Genomic DNA, 26,640 nt, shown 5'->3' with positions numbered 1-26,640 from the left:
CAGTGAAGCTACACAGACATGTCACTGTGCAGCGATTTCCGTTTAGCATTTACGTTTAGTGCCAGGAAACCCTGACTCATGTATACGAAATCAGAAGGAAAGGAAGAAAGCAGTTGTTCATTATCAGAGCTTCCAATTGGGCATGTGGTGGAAATTAGCATTAAAAAGCACGGAGGTTACAAAGAGAGGGGCTGGCCCTGGAAGTCCAGGAGGCTTAAAGACCACAGCTCTGCAACAAGGATATGTGCTTCAGTGAGGCTTTGTCCCACCAGCAGGCTTTGCCCATGGGACGTTCCCATTGGAGACTGAAGCTGGGTGTTACTCATGGTGAGGCTCTTGCTCACCTAGAGGTGGGGGAAGGCAGGTCCTGAATATTCTTGGAAGTCCTCCAAATCTACATCAAGGCAGTGTTGATCAAAGGCAAGGAAGGCAAGGAAGAAAAGCCTTTTAATAATTGTCAGAAATAAGAGAAATGGATGAGAGCAACCTCCGAGAGAAAGGAGCAACCTCAGATAGAAATCGTGAGGACTGAAGATGAAAGCATTTAATAGATACTTTGGGTCAAACTGAAGGAGCCCATGGCCCTTTAGCAGGGGGATGTCCAGCTCCAGGGCTGAGCACAGCGGCTGCAAAGCCTTGCTCCATTTAACACCTGCTGTCCCCTTCCAGCCAGGTCAGAACGATATCATCCTTCTTCCTCTAGTTATTTCCCCTTGCAAAAGATGAGCATGTTCTGCCTTGAGGCCTGACACCAGGGCCCAGGGAGGGGTTGGTGCCTTACAGTTGGTGGGTCAGGAGTGCTTGGGAGCAGATGCTGTCACAGCAAATATTTTTGATGGTACCAGGAAGGAAGAAGCAGGTAGAGATGCTGCAGGAGGTCGCTGAGGGCTTGGTTTCCACAGCAGCTTTATGCATACAACCCTGGAAGCAGCAAAAGGCAACAAGAAGGCATGCCATCCCTGCTATTGTCTTCATCTGGAGCTGCCCAGCTGTGCTGTATAAATACCAATCCATTTCCTTGCAGCTTGGTAATTCCAGTGCTCTTAAAATATGACAAGAGCTAATCTATCAGCATGGGGCAGAGCAGCTCGCAGCACTGGCAAAACATTCAGCAGATACTCAGGGTCCACAACATGCGGGATGCTGTGACTCTGGTCACACACTGGACTGGGCTGGTGCATGGGTGTGCATGGGATCAGGAGGATATGCTGGGGTGCTCTTCACCCAAGTGCCACCCCTGCCTCAGCTGGTTTACAGACCCAAACTTTGCCCTGGGGCATGGGAAGCTGCCTGGCAGGGCTCATCTTCACCCTTGTGTTGGCTAGGACAGCTTCAGAGAGTTGTTAACAAGCAAGATGAGCTTGGTGTGAATGATTGAAATACCTGCTGTGCTGTTAAATGGTTTGGAGGCAGCCTTGGAGCTGTGTGTGTGAGAGATGGCTGCTGTCTTTGGAGGAGTCCTAAGGAAAGAGGAGAGAAAAGGGCTGATATCCAGTGGGAAACTGGGATGCTCCATCTGTCAGGGAGGAGTGGTGATGCTGGCGGCTCGCACTGGGATATGGGTTATCCCTGCCCTCCGAGAGCAGAGCAGAGGGGTGTGAAGGACAAGAGGAGGCCCTGGAGGAAGGCAGAGTCTTTCCACAGGGCTTTGGGCTGTGGGTGATTTGCAGCTCTCTGCGGAGGTTGCCTCAATGGGGAAAGCACAGTGACATGGGGTGGGGGATTGGGGCAGCACCACCGCGTGGGGGACAGCGAGTGGCCACAGCAGCACTGGTCACCTCACCTGGGCACGCACAGCCAGCGTCTGGGGAGGATGAGCTGTCTTTGCCAAAGTTATCGTTTCCCCAAGATATCAATTAGATACTGAAACAAAAACAGTTTCTGCATGAGCAATTAACAGAGAGCTTCCTGCAGTCTCACAGCGGCCGGCTCCTCACGTTCCTTCCATACTGTTGCTACCCTCAGCTGCCTCCGAGTCTTTATGGCGATAGCACGAAGCCCACTGCTGAGGGGCTCAGTGCAGCGTGGGGAGATATCAAACGCCCTGTTAGTGTCAGGGCTGCTGGAGCGTGGAGCTGGGAAGCAATAAATCAACTCTTCTTGTGAAAATATGGGTTTCTAGGCTGAGGATGGAGGGAAAACGGCATTCCCCATGAGTTAGATTCAGATTGAATGAAACAATTGGTTGACTGTATATATACGTATGTATATATCTCGGCCACAGAGGACCTGGGCAATTCTATTGTGGGGTCACTGAATAGTGATTTTTTTTCCTCTTATGTTTTAGTTCCAGCCAATGATCCAAAAAATCACAGGGTAAGGAACAGCAGGGTTTGGAGGGGAAGGCAGGAAAAAGGCCATTGGTGGGTCAGGGCACAGGTGGTGAGTGGCGGCAGGTGGGTGCAATGTGAGGGATGGGAGCTTCCCACTGCCCCTGACCCATGGACCTTTGCCCATGGCAGGAGAGATCTCTCAAGCTGAAGTTCAGCAGATTAGTCCTCCCTCTCCCCCATCGTAGGATGCTATCTGTCTAAAGATTTCCTTTAATTTAGAGCTGTGTAGAGTTTGAAATGCTCTTCGAGTTCACTTGGGCTGATGAATTGGTAATTGAGTGTACCTGGATGTCGGTGCCATGGGTGCCTCTCTCTGCATTTGTATCAGTCTGTGTTTGTTTTCCCCAGCTGTAAATCACTCGGAGCTTGGAGAGGCTTTTATCAAATCATGCTAGGAGCCAGTCGCTTTCCCTTTCACAAACACATTGCTAATGCCACGTGGAACCCACTGGCTTTGCTGCTCATTTAAAAACAATGAGGATGTTAAATGAAAAAAATATTCCTTAGCAACAAGGGGAAAGGAGGAAGAACAGAATTGCTCTGATCTCTTTGGAGCTTGCTTCTTCGGTCTAATATCTGTCCCATTGATCTCCTAATATGCTCTGCTTTCAAAGCCTGATTTATTGCCCTCTGCTCTCTTATCTCCCTGCATGTCTCAGACCATGGGAGCACACGTTGTTTTCAGCTTTGCTGGCAGCCGGGTTGGGTTGTCCCCTCTTCAGCTGCCAACCACTGACCTTCTCTCTGCAGCACCTGGCCCAGCCAGGGTAAGCACAGAGAATTAAGAGAACAGTTCGAGTCCTCTGGGTTTTTCAGCTTAATTTCTCCACTTTCTCCAACATGTCATAGAATCATAGAACCATTAAGGTTGGAAGCAGACCACTAAGGTGCACCAAGTGCAACCCCAGCCCATCCCCACCATAACCACCGAGCCACCTCCTTCAGTGCCACATCCCCACAGCTCTGGAACACCTCCATGATGGTGACCCCACCACTCTCTGGGCAGCATTGCCAGTGCTTCTTCCTAAAGTCCAACCTGACCCTCCCCTGGCGCAGCTTAAAGCCATGACTTCTCATCCCTAGTATCCACTGCTCCAGTTGCCTTAGGAGTTACCTTGCCCACTCCATCAGCTGTAGGAGAACCACAACCAAATAACCCCAGGGTTATATGACAGAAACAACAGCCCTGGTTTGCAGTTCTTGGAGCCTATTGGGTCCTTCACCCAGCTGGGAGGTGAAACAGCACCACGTGTCCTGCACAGCCCATCAGCACAGCCTGCATTTTGAATATAGATTGTTTTCAATGAGCTGTTACGATGCTGTTTGCTCAGGGGAAAAATGGCAAGTTATTTCCATCAACAAATAACTGTGAGAACTTTGCAGTGTGTGTGAACGTTTCATGAGCATAAAATGAGGTGAAGTTTGCCAACGAGATTATTAATTATGAATTGTTCACTCAGCTCTAATTGCCTGGGTCTAGCTGTTGTTAGAAGGGCTGTGTGACACCTTTGTAGTGTGAAGTTAAGGTCAGATAAGTGTTAGTAGAAATGGCTTCATGCTAAGTCAAGTTTTTGCTTGTGTGTAAAGGGAATCTACCTGCTTAGCTTAGCAAGAGAGTAAATGATGCTGCCTGAGCTCTTGTTGTCACTACGCAGCCCAGAGAGCTAATGGAGAGTGAGCTGTGCTTTATTGACTCCCACTTTCTTCGTAGAAGAAATAATTAAATTCACCTGCAGAATCCCCATCTTCTCATGCATAGCAGTGTGCAACTTCCCCGCTAACTAGATTAGAGATTACTCATGCCAGAATCGCTGATGAGAAAGCACAAGACAGGAGAGGGATCTGGCTCTGCTTCCAGATCCCGGGTGGTATTTGCAGGATTTATGCGTAGGAAAAGCATCACTGTTTTCCTTTTGGCAAGCCAAACTTTGTCTGGAAACCCAAAGGAAGAGGCAACAGGGAACCCCCACTGTCTGTCTGTCTGTCAGCAGCATTTTCTGAAACGAAGCCGCGCTTTGAAGCCTCACCAGCCTGCCTTTCACTTTACAGAATACGTCCCCATCTCACAAATAGTGGGTTATTTGTTCTTACCGTGATATTCTCATCCGACATTCACTCTCCTGGAAATCAGCAGCCCAACGTTCTCCTACCTGCATTCAATTACCTGTCATTGTTCTTGTTCTGCTGTCCTTCTCTCTCCAATTTAGAGATTATATTTCATAACTGACCTCCAACTACCTATTGCCTCCCCGTGACACTTCTCACCCTTTGTCTACCTGATTGATTAGTCCATTATGTTTTCCATTCTCCAGATGACTTACAGATTGCCTGGTATCTGTCACAGCCTTGCTTTTCTTCTGCAATATTTATTCTGGGAGTTTTGCGACGCCCTCCGGCTGCCATTCTCTCTCTATTCACTGTCTTCCACCCGTCTCTCTGGCTAATGCCTAGTTAGGAAAGAGAAGAAACCCATGGCAAACGTCTCCTGTCTGCTGTGAGTTTGCATACATGCTGCTTAAAAACCACACTTAAGACACGGTCATTTTTTCAGCGGGGCTCTTTATTTTCTCGGCATCATTTGGAGGTAATAAAATGTCACCAGATCGGATGGCAATCGATAGTGCAGCTTGGGAGGCAGCTTTCTCCAGCAAACGTTCTCACCTGCATAAGTCAATGAAACAGCAGCCAAGCAGGGAGCAAGGCTGGGTGTAAAGATGTGAGCAGGTAGCAGGGCTCTGCCTCTGCTGGGGGACAGGGCTGGGATGTGTCCCAGATCCATCCATCTCCCTGAGCTTGGCAGGGGTTGCCCAGCTCTGCTGCCACTCTTGGCTCGTCCCAGCTCTGCCCATCACTCTGACGCTTAATTAACTGCCCTGCCTGCCTGGATCTCGCACTGAGTTTGAGTTGTCTTTCTGAAATACTTTCTCGGGTCATGTCTGAATAAGGATAGCAGGAGGGATAATGAAGTGCTTGTCGCTAATGTTGCTATTATTGTTACTGTGTTGATGATAATGAAACAAGGCACTGAGTGTTGTGCAGATGAGTCCTGTTGTGGTCAGTGTCACTTCTTGCTGCGCTGCTGGTCTCACATCAGAGTAAGCAGGAAGCTGACAGCAGTGGTGGGAACAGGGAGCCCTGGCCAGCCAGGCACCCAGATTTAAGAACAACAAAGGGGTGAGAAGTGAGCAGTGAGGACAATAAAATGGCAATTAAGAATTAAAAACGCATCTGATTCCCATGTGAAAAGATGATTAAGCTTATTGAAATCTGCCCATGCAGCGTGGCTGGTGCTGGTGGTGGCTCTGCACTCCTCGAGGAGTTCCGTGCTGATATCCCTGCTGTTATCTGCCCCATGCATGCCCAGAGCTATCTGTCTTCCTGCATCCCAGTCAGTCCCCGTTTGGCATTTGTCCCATTTCTCTAACTTCAGTCCAGGTTACCTTCCAACATTCCTTACAGCTCCTACTCTGCTAGCAGGTGGATTCCCTTTGCATTATGATGTTGAGCAGCTGCTCTCAGTGTTGGGATTTCTCCCTGGTCTTCTCCCCATGCCCATCTGCTCCCTGCACTGCAGTAACCGGAGCAGCTGTGCCATCCCTGTGACAGCTTTGTGTTACTCAACACTTTATACCCCCAATGAAATTCCCTCTAATGCTTCCATTTCTGCCCTTGCAGTTCCAACACCAGTGGTGACCATCCTGCAGGACCCCCAATGCTGTGCCCAGCGTGCCTCGCAGCCCCCCCAAACACCAACTAACAGACCTTCATGACTTCAACAGGAGCCAGCAGCAACACACAGGCACAAAGGTAAGGAGCAACCTTCGTACTTGCATGTCCAGAGTGAGAGAAGTGGGCTGATGTGAGACAGCTGGGTGTGGGGGGGAGTGATGGTGAGCTGGGTGCTGAGCATGGAGAAACTACATGAGTGAGCTGCAGCTGCTACGCTGCTGAGGGTGTGCAAGCAGTTATCGTGGTTATATGTAGATCTATTAGCTCAAATTCACATTCTCCTGTTAAGACTTAAGGGATTTTTTTCCCCTGAATGAGCGGCTCAATGTGCACCTCCATTCCAACCTCCACAAAATGGTGGAGAAAAAACAGAACGGTGGGCTCACATTGGTGCTGTAATTTAGTTTTCTAAGGCCAGAGTTCGCCATGTGCTTCCTATTGAAACGACTGGCTGCGCTGGGCACACTAAGACGTATTCTTCCTCCTTCTCATCTCCACCTCAGCATTATGAAAAGGGTTTTCATCAGTTCATCGAGAGAAGGAGATAACTTTGGTATAAAAGTGCACAGTCGACAGGGTTGAGTTTTTGGAGAGTGTATAATTTTATTGTATTTTTTTTTTTTTTTTTGCACTGTTATTATTTAAAATATGCTTTTTAAGAGGACAAAAGGGAACGGTTTAATGGAAACAAATTTCGACAGCAGAATGTGCAGCTGGGTAAAAAAAAGAAAAAGATTATTCCTGTTATTGCTTGGGTAGACAAGTGAATTTGGAATGTGAGTAACAAAAGATGTTAAAACGTGTGCTTCAACTTCTTCTTCGCTGTGCTGTTGAGATTGAAAAGAATAATTTCAGGAGAAAAACTTTTCTCAGTGCCTCCGTTTCCAGCATTGTCAAATCTATAGCAGTGGCCTTTTCCCACAGCTATTATCATGTTTTCACCTTTTCTTCTTTTACCTCGTTTGTCCTCTTTTGAAGAAATTGCAGGGCTGAAAGGCGTGCGGGTCCATGGGTGGAATGGGAGTGCTGGGTCTGTGGGTACTGCTGGAGGCTGTTTGGGATGGAGAGGGTGCAGCCATTGCTGGGAGGCAGGGACTGATGAGCAGTTTGGGTTGGGGCTCATTGTTTGAAAGCACCCACAAGTCTTCAGCTCCCAAGGCTCGCTTTCAAAGTGACTTTTAGCCAACGAGGATGCAAAGATAAGCAGAGCGTAGGTGCTCAGGTCTGTCAGGTGGACACAGAAATGCCAGCAGTGCAGACAGATGGACAGCAGTGAGTGTCCTGCCAGATCCAGAGCCAGGTAACAAATTATGAGTGCCAGAACAGCTTGGGACACAAAAGATAGAAGACAGCTGTGATATTTGAACTGATAAGCCCTACGACTTGAAGATGCTTGCATCAAAGGCTCCTGCAGCATCTTCACAATTGAGCTTTATACCATCCTGCACCGAATTACCAAAGATGTAAAAATGGGGCTTGCAGAGAAAGCTCTGTGCCTGCCAGAAAGCAGCAGAATAAGAGTTCGAGAACTGTGTGCTGAATAATTTGGGATTGGTTTCTGTGGACACTGAGATGCTGCTCCTGCAGGACAGTGACTGCAGCTGCTGGTCTCACCCCTTGTCTCCTTCCTCCTTCTTGTGCCTAACCTCTGTATGGGCCGGGTCAAATGCTGCCCAGCAGCATGAGCAGTTTCTCCCCCTTCCTTGGCAATCATTGTCCCTTGTGTTCCTTTCTCAGAAGCCCTTTCACAATCAAGAGGGTATTTTCAAGGGTTGCAAACTTTCATCTCAATGTACATTTTCATGGCTATTCGCTTTGGAAGAGATGGAGAGGTAGTTTACTCTATTAGACCAAATGAAAGGAGCCTGTGCTGGTAGCTATGTGGTATTGTGCAGGGGGTCAGAGGGCTGGAGAGGAGAGTCCTCTGAGGCTGCCACCTCACTTCTTGCAGAGGCTGAAAAGGAAGAGTTGCTGTTTAGTTTGGTTTTGTTCTTTTTCACGTTGTGTAGGAGCCCGTTCAAACCAGCATTGACATCTTCAGACTGGTAGCATCATGGCTTCAGCCACAGTGGCCTGATAGCCGCAGGATCTGTAGGCAAGCATAATGCATTTGGTGAGATGAAGCAGACAAGCTTGGAGGGGCTGTGCCCATAGCACTGGGCTGCTCATCTGGGGGGCAGAGGTCCAGCAGTGTGCTGGGTCGGGGACCCACAGCCAGCCCATGCCTACGTGGGCAGCTGGTGACACCCGATGGCATGGCCCCTTCTCCAAGTGGCTTCGTGCGATGAGCAGATGACTGAAAACCATCTCCTGGGCAATCCACTTCATTCATCAATTAAATTGTTTGCTGTGAACAGTTTGGCCCCATCCAGCTCCAGGATTTCAGCCTTGTAATTTTGCTGGCAGAAGATGCCGGCGCCATGTCCGTGAAATCTGCCTGCCAACTGCTTCCCCTGCTAAGCATTTTCTAGGCTAACGATCCCAAACATCTTGCCAGCAGCCCCGGCTTCGTCCCTTTCAGGGCAAGCCGCTCATTTAAACATGAGCACCTCTAAATGACTCCATCTGCTAAGTGACGTTAGGAAAGAAAAGATTATAGCAGGAATTATTGCCACGTCCTCAGGTTATAACCCTGCTATCAAATGGGCTGGAGGAACAAGGGGACCGTGAGGAGCCAGTAGAAGCTCAGAACCACCTGGGTGACCGTCAGCTTGATTTAGTTTCTTGCTCATTAGGTAAATTAGAAAACTGGCAATAGAAATCGTCATCCTCTCCCAGCTGCTTGGGAATCTGCCACGTGGCACAAGACATTGGGCATGGGGACACGCAGCTCCTTCCCAGCTCCTTGTCCCCGTGCCTGTGCCACCCAGTACTGGGACGTGGGATGGGTCCTGGGCTGCTGGTGCCACATCTCTCCTCAGTGGTCCCTTAATCCCAGTCTGTCTCAGTGACCCACCTGGCAGACCACTGGCAGTCACTCGCCTTGCTGTTCTGTGACAGCGCTGGCTTCTGAATAGCGAGGCTTACAGATGGAGGCAGTGATAACAATATTGCTTCTGAATAATGGCTTTGACCTCAGAACCATTCATTACCTTCACTTCACAAGTCAAACACACTATAGCAAAATAACCCAGTCTGTGGATGTGCTGTCAGCCAGAACCTGCTGCCCTTCAGAGCTGCCGGGCAAGGTTCTGGTCTTTGGTTTTCAGGTGGGTTGTGATCCACCTGCCTGCAGCAGCCGCTCCTCCTGCTTACAAAGTGGACTCGTTGTTGTGCATCAGAAGGTTGGAGCTTAACAGCTCGACTTGCTTTAAACCCCTGGGCAAAACTCAGCAGCCAGGAGGCTGGACTGCAGTTACAGTGCCATCCAACCTGAAAGCTCAATGAAATCTTCAGACCATGTAACCACATGTTAAATTTGGATCATTTACACCATCCACACTGCAGAGAAAGTCTGCTTATCTGCTTTGGATGCACTTCCATAGCTTGAAATAAAGACAACACTGCACACAGTATTTACATACAAGGATGAGCTTCCACCCAGAGTGAGCTATTACAGACTGCAACACGTAGAGGAATCCCTGCTGCCAGCAGAAGCTGGAGATGGGGGAGAAACAAGGCAGGAAGGAGCCTCGGGGGGGGGGCAGGGGATGGTGGCTGATATGGGGTACCCCTGCCTCTCATAGGCCCCTTGTCCTATGATGAGATGAGATCTGCACTGGGATGCCTGTCCTTTGAGCTGTGCAAATGCTGCACAGCAGTGTGGGGTGGGGGAGACAGGGCTAATTCCTTCCTGAGATGCAGAAGGAATCAGCTTATGTCCTGAAGCTCTGATTACTCTGAGCTGAGCCTGGTGAGGGTAACCTCTCTCACATCCTGAAGTTACCCAGCTTTTTGCAAGATTTGGGGGCTCGTCTGGACTCACCTGAGCCGAGAGAATGGGGGAAGAGATCCAAAGCCCCAAATGCACCAGGTGGGCAGCATCACCTGTCCCAATGGAATGCTGCGCCAGGCAGCACCATCCACCCTTTGAGCCCTGTGTGACAGCATCTGCCATGCCATCCTGGAGAGCCACTGCTTTGTGGTGTCTGTGTGTGTCCTGCCACCAGCAAGGTCCAGCCCTTGATTGCATCACCACTGCTTCCTCCATAGGATGCTTTCCCTTGTGGGATAGGATTTGGGCTGCTGTGGAGGAATGGGAAGCCACAAAGCAGCAACCCCAGCCTCTACCAGCACGTGGCACAAGCAGCAGGCTTGGATGTGCAGAGCCCCGTGGGTGGGATGCAAAATGAGATCATGGCTGGCCCCACTGAGCCTCCAGACCGGGGCATGAAAATCTATCAAGAAGATTAAAAGGTGTCCCCAGGCAGATGAGGGTATTTATTGCTCTCTTTGCGGCTAAAGTGTGCGTGGCGTGGGTGGCACAGGGCTGCTGACATCCCTGGAGCATCTGCACATGGACAGAGCCGTGTCCCCATGGGGACTGATCCTGGGGGCAGGGCAAGTGACCAGAAAAAGCCTCTTTGAAGCTACTGGGCACCTCTGATTTCCCCTCCCTGTGGGCCAAGTTTCCCTCTTATTTTACTAGGGAGAAAGCTGCTAAGAAAGACTGTCAGACTCTCACTGTTTCTAGGTAATGAAGGGGCTGGAAACGTGCTCAGAAATCACTTTTCCTTTGAAAAGACCCCAATATCTGACTGAGAAATGCAGCCCCTCTTTGGTCAGTCCCAAAATCTCAGTGCAGTTTGGGTGAAGAGTGGGTGTTTTCTGAATGCCATCAAAATCCACGTGTATTCTCAGTAGGGAAACAAGAGTATCCACGGGGATATGAACATTAAATCCTGGCTGGGACGGGCCAGCAGCTTTCCCAAGACAGACACTCCAAAGCAGTTAGGACCCAAACCAACCTCTTAATAAAACTCAGTGGTAATGACTGAATTATATTTAAGAGGCTTATTCATACTAAGTAAATGCAAATAGTTTACTTGGAAAACATTTCCCATTAAGCTCATTTCTACATAAAATGCTAACAGATTGAGATTATGACTCTAATGATTATTTTTATTGCCGGTTTGCATTTAAATGGCATAAATTTCCCCCTACTGTTCTCTCTTTGGGTTAAATCAATAAAACCTATTAAGAAGGTTCGTCTTCCTCCAAGATTCCTCCCTCTCTTCTTTCTGGCTCATCTCCACTGGTGCCCTTTCCAACCACCCACCACCACCAGAGATTTCGCATTGCTGCCTCCACGACGTTGGTGTTGTGGATTTGAAATTCCCCTTTAGGGATGGGCGCCTACAGAGCAACTCAAGGGCTGCTGGGCTGGTCCTTTGCCCAAGGAGACGTGGTTGGAGCTGGCTCTTCATGGAGCTCCTCTACAATTTCCCCTCCTGCTTTACCACAGCCCCTATCCTTGCACTGATTGGGCTCTCCATGGCTCCTGCCATGCTCCTTCAAAGAGCGGCTCATCAAGCGGGTGTGGGGTTTCTGTTTGGAGCTGAGTTATCCTGATATATACACAGCGAAAGATTTTAAGATGCTGACCTTTAAATTGGGCTTCTTCCTGCTCGTGTAAGGAGGAGGAGGGTTGGGTGCCCAAATCTTATTTATTTTAATGACATATCCCTCATGTGCAGGCTTTGAAGTGCTTGGCTTTAATGCAGCTCTACTCCCTGCATAGGTTTCATGTTATCCATGTTTTTGCTTTGTCCCTGTTATCCCATTACCCCGGATAATCAAAGCTGGCTGTAATAGAAACAGCAGAAACAATTTGCTTACCGTCCTATTACAAGATATTCCCTCCACTAAGTCTGAGAATACCTGCAGTTCTCTAGTAATGCTAATTAACTGTGCGTACATATAGAAAGGAAAGCTAACGGCGCCGCGACCCTTTGGGATGGTGGGGATTAAAGGAAGATAAGATATTATGCTCCTTTTTCTCTGTGCTTCAGTGTCCCTACCCTCAGTGGAAATCACTTTGCACTTTATTCTATAAGTGTAATACATGGCGGGGGGAGCTGCTGACTCTGCAGAGAGGAAAGAGCAGATTTCAGTGCTTGTAAACCCACAATGAAATTAATGATCCCACTGATGTCTTACTCCTTGCCTATGCTCTCAGAGAGAGGAGGAATGGGGCAGTCCTCACCATGGGATGCTTCCCAGTAGCACATCCCATGGTGCAGGTCTGGTTCTGCCAGGGCACTGGTTCCCAGCAGTTATTCCTTCTTTGTTTTGCATGGCATAATATTCCAGGCCCGGGACTGACACAGCCCATACCTGAGGATACATGTGGTGAACTCCCACCCTCTGGAAGCAGCATCCTCTACAAGTCCCACATGAGGCTCTTTCCAAACGACGCTATTAATCTTCTAAGTCCTGCATCCTCCAACTCCTTACTTCAAGCCAAATAAAGAGTGACTTAATACAGCCAGACACACGTGGAGAATTGTCAGAGCACTCCGTGTGGGGGGAATCCCACTCAAATCCACCCACCAGCTCCTCGCCGAGCTGCCCAGCTCTTTGCAAGCAGCAAACTCTGTCACCTAAAATGCAGCCTCATGGAGCAGCCCCACAACATCTGTGGGTCTGAGCCACCCTTTGGGGTGGCAGCTGCAGGAGCAGCCCCAGCTTTCCCCTGCCGACAGGTCTTAAATGGGAGAAACCTGTTACCTGGTAATTAATTGCTGCACCACTGATGAAAGCCCCATGTTGGGAGTTTCACCACATCTCTCATCCCCCAGGTCTGTCAAGGAGCTTTATGCAGCCGTGACTCAGAGAGAGGCATCAGTGGATGGTTTCTGTAGATGCAGGCAGCAGTTATCATGTGGGGGTATAAATAATGTATGTGAGCCTGTAGATGTGTGACCTAAGAGCTCAGGACCTTCCCCAGTGGCACCAACTCCTCTACTCAGCCCCTGGCTCTGGCCATGTGAGAGAGTTCTTATGGCACACAGGGCACCTGTCAGCCCCAAAGCAAAGCCCCTTGTTCTGTTACTTGCCAAGATGGTTTGGTTCTAATCAGGCAAGCGTAAGAATTAATTGCAGAAGCAGGTTTAGAAAGGAAAATGTGATGAACTCACCTTGCAGGAAGGGAGGGATGGGAAACTGGAGAGCGTATCACCACAGACAGCTGGGAATTTCTTGTTGGTTTTACACAGCTCAGGCAAAGGTAAACTTCCTATTAACTTCTATGAGAGAGTTTGTAATGATCTGACCCTTAAAATTAAAGATGTGGAGCTAACCAGCGGGGCTACCGACTCCAGCACAGCTCTGCTAATGCAGCCAGCAGCTTTCCATGGCAATCAGTGCTCTTCTGTCTCTTCAACTCCTGACACCATTTGGGGCCCACTTCCCATCTGCAGGTATTCAGAGCTCTCCTTGCCTGCCTGGAGCTGCTCTAGGGGCAGAGAGTGGCTTTATTTCAGCTCATTAATGCAACGGTCTCTTCTCAGCACCATGCTTCCTCCCACTGATCTGTGTGCACAATGCAGGGGAGCCACGCGCCGAGTGGTTTGCACTGGAGGTCACAGCACAGAGATAATGAAGTACTTTTCTCACCCTTTTGTCTTTCTGGTGATATGGCTCTGCCTGTGCTTGTGCCTCTGCTCAGTGCTGGGCTGGAGCCTGCAGGAGGAGGCCCACAGGCAATCAGCATGGGCTGCATGTTCCTGTGGAGAGAAGCAGGAGTAGCTCGGGCTGCTGTCACCCCCCCTGGTTTATCCCCAAGACCTTGGCCAAATAGAAACCATCCATCCTGTTGGCTTCCCTGGAGCAGGCTTAGCTAGGGCAGGCAGGGAGGTCAGGTCCTGCTGGGGAGGACCATGAGTAGAGCAAAGGGCTGTGTCTGTGCCTAGAAGAGCTGCAGGTGGGGTGGAGGAGCAGCACGGTGGCTGGTACAGGATTTTCCCTTCCAGAGATACAGCGGTGCCCCCTCTCCTTCTCTGTAAGCATCAGCATTGCTCCCACCTTTCTATTCACTGCTCTCCTCACCTCCTCATTCTGGTCACCTGGGTCTTCACCTCATGAGAGCGCTTTTACACGTGCCTTCTGTCCATCACGCTCCTCAGAAATACCTGCTTTGCCCCAGGAACCTCTATTGCCCCCAGCAATACAAAACCCTCAGCAAAATGCTGCCAAAAGCTATCGGTCGCCAAAGCCCAGTGGGGTGGATATAGTTATTGCTAGGAAGCTTTTTATTTACCATGACCTTTCTGACATTACAGTAAATGCATTTCAGAGCACGAGAAGTGTAAAAATAAACTGCAAGGAAATCAAGACAGCTAATTAGCCAAAGGTTACTGCTGGGCTCGGTGACTGTCAGCCCCTTTGAAGTTCTCCTTTGCACAGGCAGATGTGTTTGCAGTGCTGCTGCTCCTTTGAATCAATGTCTTGGTTTCAAGAGTGTTTTCATAGCTGGATGTGACTAAGCACATGCGAAGCCTGTCACAGCAAGCCTGGGCAGGATGCTCACGTCCTTTAACCTCACACTTACCCAGCACTGCAGAGCATCACAGAGCAGCGCTGCCCCTGGCTTTGCTTGCACCCGGGCTGGACGCATGCATCTAACACTGCAGATATGCAGCAATGGGAAGTGAGGCAGTTCTGCCTCCTCTTGGGTCAGGGTCCTGCATCCAGAGGGGAGCCCAGGCTATAGAGAACTGACAGAAGGGACCCAAGGTCTCAGCTGTGCCCCCCACCCCAGCCCACTGCCCTCCCTGTAGGTCTCTCCTTCTGTCCCTTTCCTCCCACCTGCTTTGCTCCCTCCTCCTCAACTTGCTGCTCATTTCCTTGCAGAGTTCACACCACGCACTGGGGCTTTGTGTGCATGTGTGTATGCAATTCAATTAAACAAAACACAATGAAATCAGGGAGAGACACAGACAGATAGCAATTCCCCACTCCCTGAGCACTGAGCCTGCTCATGCCCTTGTCACACGCAGGTTTGTGTGCAGCAGCTTCAGGGATCCCTTGCTTGGGGTTTCCATCCCATAGCTGCTCCCCTCACTGCGCTGTTTGAACCTGAGGCTGCTCATTGAACTGTCTCCAAATGCTCAGCCTCCTCCAACTCTCCTTTCCTCTCTATGCAGCTCGAAGAGACCCCACAAAAAACAACAACCCAGCAGTGGTGCTGCAGTGTGGGCCATTTGCTCAGCATTACAGTGGTTTCCCTCCTGCAGCCTTCCTGCCTTCTCCCTTTCCCCCTCTAACCTGCTTATACCATGAACACATACTTTGTAGCATCCCTTACTACCAGCCAGGTTTCTCACCTGTCTCAGCATGTGTGTGTGGCAGTGGATGCTCCCTCCTGGTGCTGCTCCTCCCTGGCTGGTTCCCCTGCAATGCAAAGTTCTCCCAGTCCCTTCCCGTCGGCTGTAGACCAGGGTGAAAACGCACACAAAATGAGATTAATGCAATCCCAGTGCTCTGTATCTGCGCTTTAGCAAGCAATGTGGTGAGCAGAGGAGCCCCCACCCAGCACAAATCCTGCCCAGGGCTGTGGGGGGTTGCATAGTGCCATCTCAGTGCAGCCCTATGGGGCAGTGCCCTGGGATTGCCCTGACCTGGGGCTCACTGGGAGAGCTGCAGCTCCCATCCTTGGGGTCCCAGTCACTGTGGTGCATGGGAGATGGTGACTGCATGCCCAGCAGAGATGAGGCAGAAAGTCCTGCTTCAGTCGTGGCTCCTCCAGCCTGCACATGGGGGCCCAGGGTCCCTGCAGCACAGGAATACATTTCAGCTGACACTGGTTCTGCAGAATTTCCCCTGCATGCAGCCAATGCACCTGGAGCCGTTCCCAGATGTCTCTCCTTATTAATGCCCCTCTAGCAATTTTCTGAGGACCAGCCTCCATCTCCAGCATTTAAAACAGTCCCTTCCTCTTTGATTTATGGATATTAATCCATGCCAGCGGGCAAGAGGCATGACATGTCTACATAATATATTCATTATTAAATTGTTTTTGTTCCTTTCCTTTCTCCTCCACCTCCAAGTCTGCACCTTTCTTATCTCTCCATAACATCTGAACCCATGTGCTGTGCTCAGAACAGCATCTTCCAGCAGCCAGCATCATTTGCTAGGTCAATGTTACAGGTCCTTACTTCCTGCCCAAAGGCAGTATTCAGGCTCTGGCACAGAGAAGTCCCTCTCAACCCCACCTCCCATGCCACACTGTGCCCAGGACAGCAGCATCCCATCAGTCCCACAGCACTCGTTCTGACTGGGCAGGGCAGGCCAATAGCACAATCCTGCTGGCAGCCATGCCTGAAGCAGCACCCAGGCAGAGATCCAGCAATGTGAGCCACTGCCGCATGCGTTCAGATGCTGGCTCTGGATCAGCAATGGCTAATGCTGTCCAGCCTTCTGATTCAAGGACCCAAACCCAGATAAAACATGAGCTCCAGCACTCCTGTTCCCCACCTGCTTGGCTGCATGCCTGGCTCTGGGCACTGTTGGGGGCAGACTGGATTTGGGCCAGCACTGAGCTCCCAGTGAGCTCACTGTGCTGGGAAGAGAGGAAGCAAATATCTCCAGATTGTGGTATGCGGCTCCTTCCATGTCTGTTCCTGCTCAGCACCTTTGACGGACCTCCTCTCTAGAAGTTGTGCTTTTCTCCATCTCTTAACAGTAGCAGAAAGCCAAGCTTGCCTGGCTGCTATGCCCACTGCAGCACAGCCCATCCCACCCCCTGCTCCCCACCATAAGCACTGCCTTCTCCAGACCCCCACCACCCTGCCCCAAAACAGCACTTAGAAGACAAGAGTGCAGCTAAAACCTGATTGCAGCCACCGTGATGCAGTGGGACGTTGGCAACTTCAGGAGCTCAAGAGCAGCTTGAAAAATATGTCTGTTTCTGTTGGTGAGAATGAATCTGTCCCAGTGGCAATAAGGCTGCTTTTGTTCAGCGGGCTCTTAGCGGTGATTATTGTTGTTTTTCAATTTAAAAACCAGACGGCCTATTTATAAAGTATAGCGTGTGGATTGAGATTGGTTTTTCAGTTTGACCGAGCCCTTAAGGTGTGCTCTCAGTTCCACTATTGACAGCCAAAAGGAGCAGAGGTGGCTGCAGACCCCCCACTAGGGAAATAAGAAGCGCAGCTAAAGTGAGCAGTGCTGCAGCCACACTTTGCAGCCTTGGTGCAACATGCTGGGTGGGAAAGGTGCGGGGCTTTGTCTGTGAAGAGCTTTTGTTGGTGGTGAAAGGGCCCTGTAGAGTCACTGGATGGAGGTACCTTTAGTTGCACCACACTCTGCTCTTGTCCAAAGTGGAGGTTGATCAGAGCTGCCCTTGGCATCACCTGCAATGCTCTCTTCCCGTCTCAGCATGGGTTGTTCTGGCAGGGCTTGCTTTCCTGTGTCAGTGCAAGACATTTGGAGTATTCTGCCAAAGATGCTTTATCACAGGCACCAAGCAGCATGTTGTCACAGTATAAAAGGCTGTGATTTGGGTGCTGTCAAACACAGGGTTCGGGCTGCTTGGACATGCATGGAGCATCAGTTTCCATGCCATCCACCAGCAGCACCAGCACTGAACAGGAGGGCACACGAAGTCACACAGCACACCAATGACCCAGCTTCCCAGCATTCAGCTCAATGCTGACCCTGGCAGTCACTGGGGCAGACCTCCTCCTGCAGGTCACCCTGTGCCCAGCCCAGCATCCCCACCATGCCACCATGACCATGCTGAGTTTGCCTTTTGTCCCTGTTCCCACCACAGCTTATCTCATCGTGCTTCCGTCTCCATTTCCCCACACAGCCCCTTTTACTCCCACCATTTAGTTATTTTCTTAATTAAATATAGATTATGGCACTGGGAATAGGGATTATTACTTATTCATAAGCTACTTAGATTTTAAAGTGTGTGCAGAGCAGGGCTTATCACACGTCTGTGTCTGCATCATTACCATGTCAAGGACCAGGGTGAGCTCAGCTTTACCCAAACCATGTTCCTCTTCTCTCCCCAGCACGGAGCAGCTCTCCCATCTCTCCCTTGCTGTCCCTTTCCAGCTGAGGCTTGCCAGCTTTTTCCCAAGGAAACCATTTTCTCTTCCAGCCCCTCCATGACGCCTCTGCTTTCCCCCTCCCTGGGTCTGTTTGCATCTTGCTCCTGGCGCGTTCCCCATCCCTCCTGCTGTGTGTGCAGCTGAAGCTCAACCACTTCGCCTTCCGCCTGTGGAAGAATGGGGACTTATTAGGAGGCAGCTCTGCAGGAGGTGCTTTTCTGCACGGTTTTCTAGGAAATTCTTCCTGCTACCTGGATAATGGTTGCCTGAGCAGCAGCCTGCTGTGTGGGGCAGGAGGAAGCTGCAGGGAAAGGTGGGAGAAGCAGAGGGAAGAACACTGGGTAGGTGCTGGGTGTGGGTGCATCCCCAAAACCTCAGGGTCCTGCAGTGTGCCCAAGCAGAAGGGCCAAGAGCTGCTTGCTCCCTCCTCCACAGGACAAGCATCTGCTTCCCAGGTGCCTTCCTCTGCCTTAAAGAATGGAGCAATAACAAAAACATCGCACCTGACTGATGGACTCTAGTCTCTTAGTCCAGGTTTGGCTGTCCCCATGCAGTGCCATTAATGTCTGGTGCTGCAGGGTGTCCCCATGCAAGCCCCAAGGTCACACACAGACCTGTAAAGAAAGGAACCATTAAACCCCAGGGCTCAACCCTCCATCACCCACTCCACCCATCCAGGGCTGTTCCCCGGGCCAGCAGCAGGGTCCCAGCATCTCGCAGCCCCACTCTCACCCCAGGATCCAGCAGCATTCCCCGCTGTGCTTGCAGTGCTTCACCCCATCTCCTCCTGCTGTTTCTGCACAGTGTGGCCATCTCTGTGCAAACCATCCTAAAACTCTATCTTTTGTTGTCCCTATGCCTCTTGTATGGTACTTTCTGGCTATTTTAAGGACTACTACTCAGTCCTGGCTTGATAGCCTTGAGGACTAAAGACCTTTTGTCAACAGAGCAGATGCAAGACAAGCTGCTGCAAGATTCCTCAGAGCAAAATGATTTTGATAAATTGAAGAAATGGCTTGAAATCAATACACTGAAATTCAATAAAGTCAAGTGCAAAGTGCTTCACTTAGGAAGGCGATATCAAAATCGCAGATGTAAGATGGGGAAGAACTGGTATGCCAGCAGGAGAGCAGCCAAGGCTCAGGCAGCAGAGTAGCCCTCAAACTGAGCAGCAGACAATAACCTGATGCTTTAGGAAAGAAAAGAAAAGGCACATCTTGCCTGGAAATGTATTAATAGTCTCAGATGGAAGACAGCAAGGTAATTTATTTGGCTCTGTTCAGTGCTGGTAAGGCAACAGCAGGAGATACATATCTCCAGGTTTGGCTATCACAACTTTCAGAGAAATTCAGACAAATTGAGAGAGTTTGGGGTGTTTGGAAAAACATGCTCCAGGAAGATGGACTGAAGGAGCTGTGTTTGTGCTCCAGGACTGAGCCTGAGAGCGAGACAGTGTGTAACATTCATCCAGAATGGAAAGGGCAGTTAGAAAGATGATGGTGATCAATTGGTGGCTGGTTGGACAAGATGTAATAGGCTTGAAGTACAGCCAAGTTGAGTTAGATGCTCAGGGAAAGCTTCCTATGAATAAGGTTGGACAAAAGACAGCACAGCGTACAGTGGAGCCTCATCCCTGGAGAGCTCCAAGAACCTGCTGGGGTCTAAGGGAAGAAGCTGGAGATGAAGATGGCTTTGCTGTTGAGCACGCTGCCAGGCTGAGTTGTCCATATGCTTTATGGAAACATCTGAGAGGGCGCTGAACCACTCAGCTCACTGACATGGCCATGCTGAGCAGGAAGCTGCTCCCTCCCCATGGAGCTCACCCATCCCCATGCCTGCCATAAGAGAAATCAGAGGCAGAAACCACAATCCAGGTGCCTCCAAGGATGCCTTGCTGTTCAGACAGGCCACAAGTCCCCGTGGCCTCAGCCTCATTGAGCTGATTTTTTGGCAGTTCTGTGGCTAGCTACAGCCTTACGATCTCCTCCAGATCAATCCCTATCAGCTGCATTTTTTATCATAATTAATGTTTGCTGTGTAATTACATTGATTTTTTAATGTACTCTGAGAGATGAGGGAAATTCAAAGCCTGAATGCATCGGTTGAGCTGAAAGGAAGTGCCTGAAGGGTTCTGCATAAATGCCCCAGGTTACACGGGGCTCTGCAGAGCTGCATCACACAGGGCTGGACATGGAGATATTTGCTGTGCTGCTCTTCTATTCCCTGGCCAAACCACTCCACCATCTGGGAACAGGACTTCATTCATTCACCCAATGGGGAGAAGGATTTGGACCCCAGCTGAGCTTCCCAGGTCCAAGGGAGGTGGGTGCCCACCGAGGATTGAGATGCTGAGCTGACACAAGAGCCAAAATGCACTGCCCCTTGGATGGCTGCAGGCACCGCTCCCATGGAGGCATAGCAAACTCATCGCCTGGCACATCCCTGTACATCCCCCAAGTTAGAAACCTTGTTGCTCATATTTTTTTTAACAGCATCTTGTTTTGCATCACCTGTTAATTACGTGCCCTCCGAGGATGCCTCCTGCTTGAGCAGTTCCAAGGGGGCCACGCAGAAACAGCAGCTCAGCACTGCACAGATGAGAACGCTGTGACAATAGTTGCTGAAAAGCCGCCTTGCCGCACACAGGTGTTATTAAGCAGCCACAGATGCTATACAATTATTTTTTTTTTTTTTCAATTAAAACCCCATACATTTCTAAAGGAAAAAAAAAAAAAAAAAAAGGATAAAAAAGAATAATAAAAACGAGGCAAGAGACAAAGCAGCAGAGACAAAGGAACCAACCCGCCAGCAGCGTCGTGCAGGGGGAAGCGCTCAGCTGCTCAAAGTGGCGGCCACACATCTGCAGGGACGTGGTGTGACGGTGTGCAGGACGTCTTATGTTGGCGTTGGCAAAGGGCCCTCATCTCACTGCTCCCCACTTTGTGGCTGCTGCAGGGGAGAGGTGGGAGTGGGCACAGAGCTGCGGCTGCTCCTCGCCCTTGGGTGGACAGTGTAGGAATTGGAAATGAGCCCTTTAGGTAGGCTGTGAGCCCGCTGGTGTAACACGTTGCCTTCAGAGCGCTGTGGTGCGTGGAGGTGGCTCTCTCTTCTGTGTTGTGTGCGTGCCCTAAATGCAATTATTTGGCTCTTACCATGTCTGATATTATTATTGTTCTTGCTATCTTTGGTACTTTTATGGCCCCATCACCATAGTAACTGAGCATCTCAAAGCCTTGTAAGGAGGGAATAATATTATTTCCATTGTAGAGTTGGGGGAAGCGAGCGACAGTGATGTGCAGAGCTGGAGCCATGGGAGGACTTGGGCAAGTGTGGGGACCATAGTCTGGCTCCTTCCAATGATCAGTAGCCATCCTAACTTATCCTGGGCACCCCCAGGACACGCTTCCATCCCATTTCTCCTCTTTCCCTCTTGAGTTAGCTGGATAGCAGCCTCCCACAGATGGAGGATCACCTGCATCAGCCAGTGGGCACCATTTGGGGCAGGGTGGGCATGAGACATGCTGGCTTGCTCTGCTGAAGCCTTTCCATTTTGCATAGCCCATCTGAATGCATCCAAAGCCAGCCCCTGCTCCAACTCATCTTTAAACGTTGTATGAAAAATGGAGTAGCGTCAGAGCGAGACATGTCAGATTTTCTTCAACCCTGACATATTCCAGGCTAATTTCCACCCTGGGGGTTTAGCTGTTTTTCCTGAGAGACAGCTGATAGAGACGCAGAAAGAAGGGTCTGAACCAAGGTCTTCTGCAGCACAGACAAATGACTCAAGAGGTCGGGCAGTCCAGCACAGTGCACAGACCCCCTCAGTGTTCATCCACCCACCTGCCCCAAGGCTCCTTCTCCCTCCCCCCAGAGGTTCAGCTGTTCCCACCTCGCTCCACTCTTCCCATGCTGCCAGGTCCATGCCATTACCATCACGTTTCCTGACACGCCGGCTCCTCGTTGCCTTCCCTGCCTCGGGTCATTCCAGAATAAAACAATCTTCAATTATTCCCTTCTGTTTTTTTCCCTTTTCTGCAATATATCATTTTTTAATTAAAAAAATGCCTCGTGGAAGTGTAACGGGCTATTAAATGTTTTGGTCCATAATTAACATCAAACTCCTGACTTAAAATCTTTATGGATTGAGTAAGCTCCATTAGCTGCTACATGAATAACGCTGTGCAACGCTCGGAGGCCCGCTGGCTTCCAGTCACCCTGATTCCCCTGCAAACAACCTGGGGAGAAGGTCCTCACTGGGGGTTTCCTGCTCCCGTCCCCACAGCTGACGCCATGAGGATGACAGCCACCCTGCACTCACCTTATAGCCACATGGGAAAGGAGACCAGAGCTCCCAAATCAGTGCCAGTCACTCCTGAGTCAGGTATAGGGTGGCCAAAGCAAAGGTTTGGGGCTGCAGACTCCAACTACAACAGGTTATTACTGATGCATTCCCAGACTCATACTCACTGCCTTCTCCAGAGGACTTAGGTGGTGGTGGAAGTTTGAATCCCCTGATGATTAGCTAGAATAAAGTAACTCTGCTTCATACCCCTGGATGGCCTTCCAGCATTGGCTCTCACAGCAGTGATGCATCTGTTGGGGCTGCTGTCAGATTTTGAGTGATCCCACTCATAGTTGGAGGTGGAAATAACATTGGAACTGATGTGCTGGTCTTTGATACTGCAGGATTATGGATGACCAGCTCTTGTTTGAGCAGATGAATGCAGCTGTGACCTGGCCAATTTATGGTATTATTCCTTCTGGGCATCTCCTGTGGCGTGTTCATTATGGCCATTGGACACAAACTGATTCAATTCCATATTCTTGGCTTTCTGAATGAAGCTGACCTTAGGAGATACTGGTGTTCTCATTAGGTTTTTGTTATGTGCTTATCTATTAGCCCACTGTTGTTATGCAGCTCTGGATGGTCTTTGGGGCTTTGCTTGTGCGTGGAATGAGCTGTCAGTTCAAACAGCTCTGGCTGTATTTCATAGCCTGGCCACCACTCAAATTCCTTGTAAGAGATGCCAGAAGCAGCTCTTCTCCAAGGTATGATATGGGCAACTTTCAGTACTCTTCTGATTTCCCCTTCATCCTAACATGCATTTTTCCATGAAGCAAAGGAAGTTTGGTCCACCTGGGACAGGACTCCACAGCAGTCTGCAGTATCACCTCCTTCACTTCCCAGACCTTGGATGAGGAGGGCTCACAATAGCGTGAGGATGAAGGCCAGGCTCTGCAGAGGATACCTCATCTCCCAAGCAAGAGCTTCTTAGGACACCACTGCCCCACAAATACAGACAGGGCAAGCATTAGTATTGTGCCCAGGAGCCAGGGGAACAACTAGGGCAATCAGCAACATGGGAAAAGGAAGGCAGAAACAGGCTTGGCACCAAGGGCTATGTTAGAATTAGTCCAAGTCCCAGTGTGCTCCCACTGTGGTGTGGGAGGGAGCTGGGATGCCTGTCCCCAGGCAAGGCACGCCTGTCTCAGAGCATCCTGGGTGGAAGCAGGGGGACGTTTTAATAAGCTGGGTATTTTCTGTATGCCTCCTTGATGCTGGGCAGAAAGGCTGAAAACTAATTACTTACAGGGATTTCATCTTTTTTTTTCTTTCTTTTTTTCTTTTTGTTATTTCTTCTTTTTTTTTTTTCTTCTTTCTTTTGATTCTCATCTCAGATGTACTAAACTGCAAGTGAACAAAAGTTGGGATGCCCAGCAGGGGGGAAACGAGCAGAGAGAATTCTGCACTTTGCCAGCCCCCTTCCCAGCCCTGCAGGCCAGCAGCAAGCTTTGCTCCTTGCAGAAAACAAAAGCCAGGGAGAGCCCAGCTCCCCTGTTCCCATCCCTGCCCAGGGGTGGTACGAACTCAAACAGGCACTGCTTCAATCAGGAGAGCTTCTGCTGAGTCAGCTCCGCTGGAGACTTGGCCTTTCCAAAAGACCGCAGCTCTCAGAAACCTTGGCCAACGTTTTATGGGTAAATAGAAAATGAATTAGGAGGCAGGTTTTAAAATAAAGGATGGCTCTTGGAATCCAGTGGTAATAATCATCTCTCCTGAGAACACAGCATCTCTCAATCTTTGGCCAGCGGTGCGCACTCAGCAGCACCGTGCTGCCAACAGAAGCAGTGCTGCTCTTGGACATGCGCGTGCCTTTCCTTTTCTTTTTGCCTCTCTGATAGCAAGAACCCACTGAGGCAGTTGGAAAACATCTCAGGGCAATCTCCTCGCTCAGAAAATGGTGCTTCAACTCCATCTAATTGTTTGGAAGGGAAGAGATTGAGTTCACTGATGTTTTCAGCAAGGACGTTATCGAACAGGCTGCGTTTGGACGATGTCATTTTGGCTTGCCCATGGGGCATGGCTGGGGCACTCTGCTCTGTTTGTGTTGCAATAGGATGGCCGAAATAGATTGGAGGAAAAAAAAATAATAAAAATCCATTTTCAAGTATTTTTTCACTGCAAGAGAAATAACAGAAAATGTCAACTTGTGCCCCCAATTTGCCACAAAATCATGTTCTGCTGTCTTGGACGTTCTCACAAGACAAAGTGGCTGAGATTCATCCCCCCAGCAGTGATTGCTGCAGCACTGACCTTGCTTTGGGAAATGCAACAATACCAAACCTCATGTCAAAGGCATTGCAGGGACATGGAAGCACATTGGCCTCTCCCCCTGGCAATTCCAACCCAACAGAACCACTCTGCCTCCAAGAACACTGCTGTCATTCTCTGCCCAGCTTCAGCCTCTCCGGTTTTGTCCCGGTGTCTAACCTGATTTCTCTTGCTGTAATTTAAGCCAATTATTTCTTGTCCTGTCCACCATGGACATAAAGAACAGATTATTCTCTTCCCCTTGGCAGCCGCCTTTTAAGCACTTGAAGACTGTTATCACATCTCTTCTCCCATCATCTCTTTTAGGCTAAATAACCCAGTTCTTTCAATCTTTCTTTGTAGGTCATGTCTTGTAGACCTCTGATCATTCTCACTGTTCCCTGCACGCTGACTGCAGCGTTGCCGCCTCCCTTTTGACATGAGCTGCCGATACCAGAGTTTGCTCCAGTGCAGACCTCACCAGCACTGAACAAGCAAGAGAGATGATGTGGTGAGCCTGGGTTGGCCATGCTGCTGCACGCATCTCCCAGGGCACTGTGCCTCCTGATGCGACACTGATAACTCATGTTCAGCTCATGACCCGCTATAATTCCTAGACCTTTTTCTGAGGAACTGATACCAACTGCCTGCAGGTCCTTTGGGATTTTTAGGTGAATGGGAAAAGGCAGTGATGGAGTATTCTGGATGTGTTCTCCAGTGCTCATCAGCAGCTCTTTTTGAGTGAGCTGAGCTGGGTGGTTTTCCATGACCACATTTTTCTTTTCCTTGGAAACTGAAGATTTCTGTTTGGAGGGACTCAGTGGTGCAGTGCTGAAGGTTGCACCCAGGGGCTCAGAGCTGAGGGCCTTCAATGTGGGGAATCCACACAGTCTCGGGGTGTTGCTGCTCAATAGGACACAGGGAGGAGGGTAAGGTGAGTCCCGTGCATCAGGTGAACCTCCAAGCCTGGGTCAGAGAGGATCTGAGTGCAGACCCTTCCTGCTGCCTCTCCTCCTCTGGGTCTGTCCCAGCTTTGTTGCTGTGCATGCAGCAGCTCTGGAAACCTCAGCCATGGGCAAGGTCTGGAGGGTAGCAAAATGCAGGTCACTGCTGGGACAGACTCTCCAGGCAAGGCAGCTCACACAAAGGTACTTGCATTATGATAGTAATTAATGTGGACATTGCTGGTAGTGGCGAAGCTGATGCTTTAAGTGCACAGAGGCAGGAAATGAACCCCATCAATTTTTAAGAAGTCAGCTGTTTCCTGGGGCAGCTGTAGAGATGGGAAGGACGGGAACTGGGTCTCTGTGAGGCAGCCCCTGCCCATGGCCAGCAACTGGCAGAGGGGAAGCAATGCCCTCCCACCCCATAGGATGGAGCTGCCAGCCTGTGGGAGAGGGCCCTGCAAAGCTGGAAATATGCTAGCAATGCTGTGTGTGGCAGTGGGGCCTTCAGTCACTCCATCAGAAGGCATATTTGCAGGCTGATGGGTTAGGTGAGGGACTCTGCATTGCTGATTGAAGCTATTCTATCCATGCTCTCAGTGGGTCCCAATTGAGTAAAACGTGTTCAGCTGTGAGAGCATTTCCACAGCAAAGCCTTCCCATGCAGTGGAAGAACCCTTTTTGGCTGGGACCTGAGGGGTGCTCCCATTATTTGGGAAACAGCCCTGTTCTCCCCGAAACCCAGCAGTCTTTTGTTCCCAGTTCCCACAGGGTCAGGACAGAGACTGTCGCAGAGCGGGTGTTTTTATGGACTGGCTGCTCTCTTCCTTTGCAGTTCTAATTACACTGTATATTTTGGAAATAAAAACGTCCTTTTTGATAATATCAGTCAGAAAAGCTCTCCAGCATTTCCAAGTACAGAGAGGGGGAGAGGCAAGTGATCAAAGACTAGCTGTAATGAGCTGTCAGAGGCAAGCCCAAGGTGACCGGGGCCAGAAGGACCATCACCATGCTGCCTCACAATGCTCAGCCAGCTCCCTGCT

At 49.9% G+C, this 26,640-nt stretch overlaps 1 protein-coding gene and 1 long non-coding RNA gene across 5 annotated transcripts in view; one reads left to right on the top strand and one right to left on the bottom strand.

Moving 5' to 3' along the window:
• The window catches only part of ELFN1 (extracellular leucine rich repeat and fibronectin type III domain containing 1), an 86,370-nt gene that overhangs the window by 43,067 nt on the left and 16,663 nt on the right, over window positions 1-26,640 (top strand). For all 4 annotated transcript variants that reach the window (XM_072349338.1, XM_072349337.1, XM_072349339.1 and 1 more), the window contains exon 3: window positions 6,009-6,140. The gene's annotated coding sequence lies outside the window, so the exon portion shown is untranslated. The remainder of the gene's footprint in view (window positions 1-6,008; window positions 6,141-26,640) is intronic.
• Window positions 13,278-15,813, bottom strand: LOC140258914 (uncharacterized). The gene is made up of 3 exons (XR_011905320.1): window positions 15,623-15,813; window positions 15,329-15,431; window positions 13,278-13,729 (listed from the first exon to the last, which is right to left on the bottom strand). It is a non-coding gene; the product is annotated as an uncharacterized lncRNA (long non-coding RNA).

This window comes from Excalfactoria chinensis, chromosome 14, assembly GCF_039878825.1.
Source record: "Excalfactoria chinensis isolate bCotChi1 chromosome 14, bCotChi1.hap2, whole genome shotgun sequence".
NCBI lineage: Eukaryota > Metazoa > Chordata > Aves > Galliformes > Phasianidae > Excalfactoria > Excalfactoria chinensis.
This window is presented reverse-complemented; position numbering and strand designations above follow the sequence as displayed.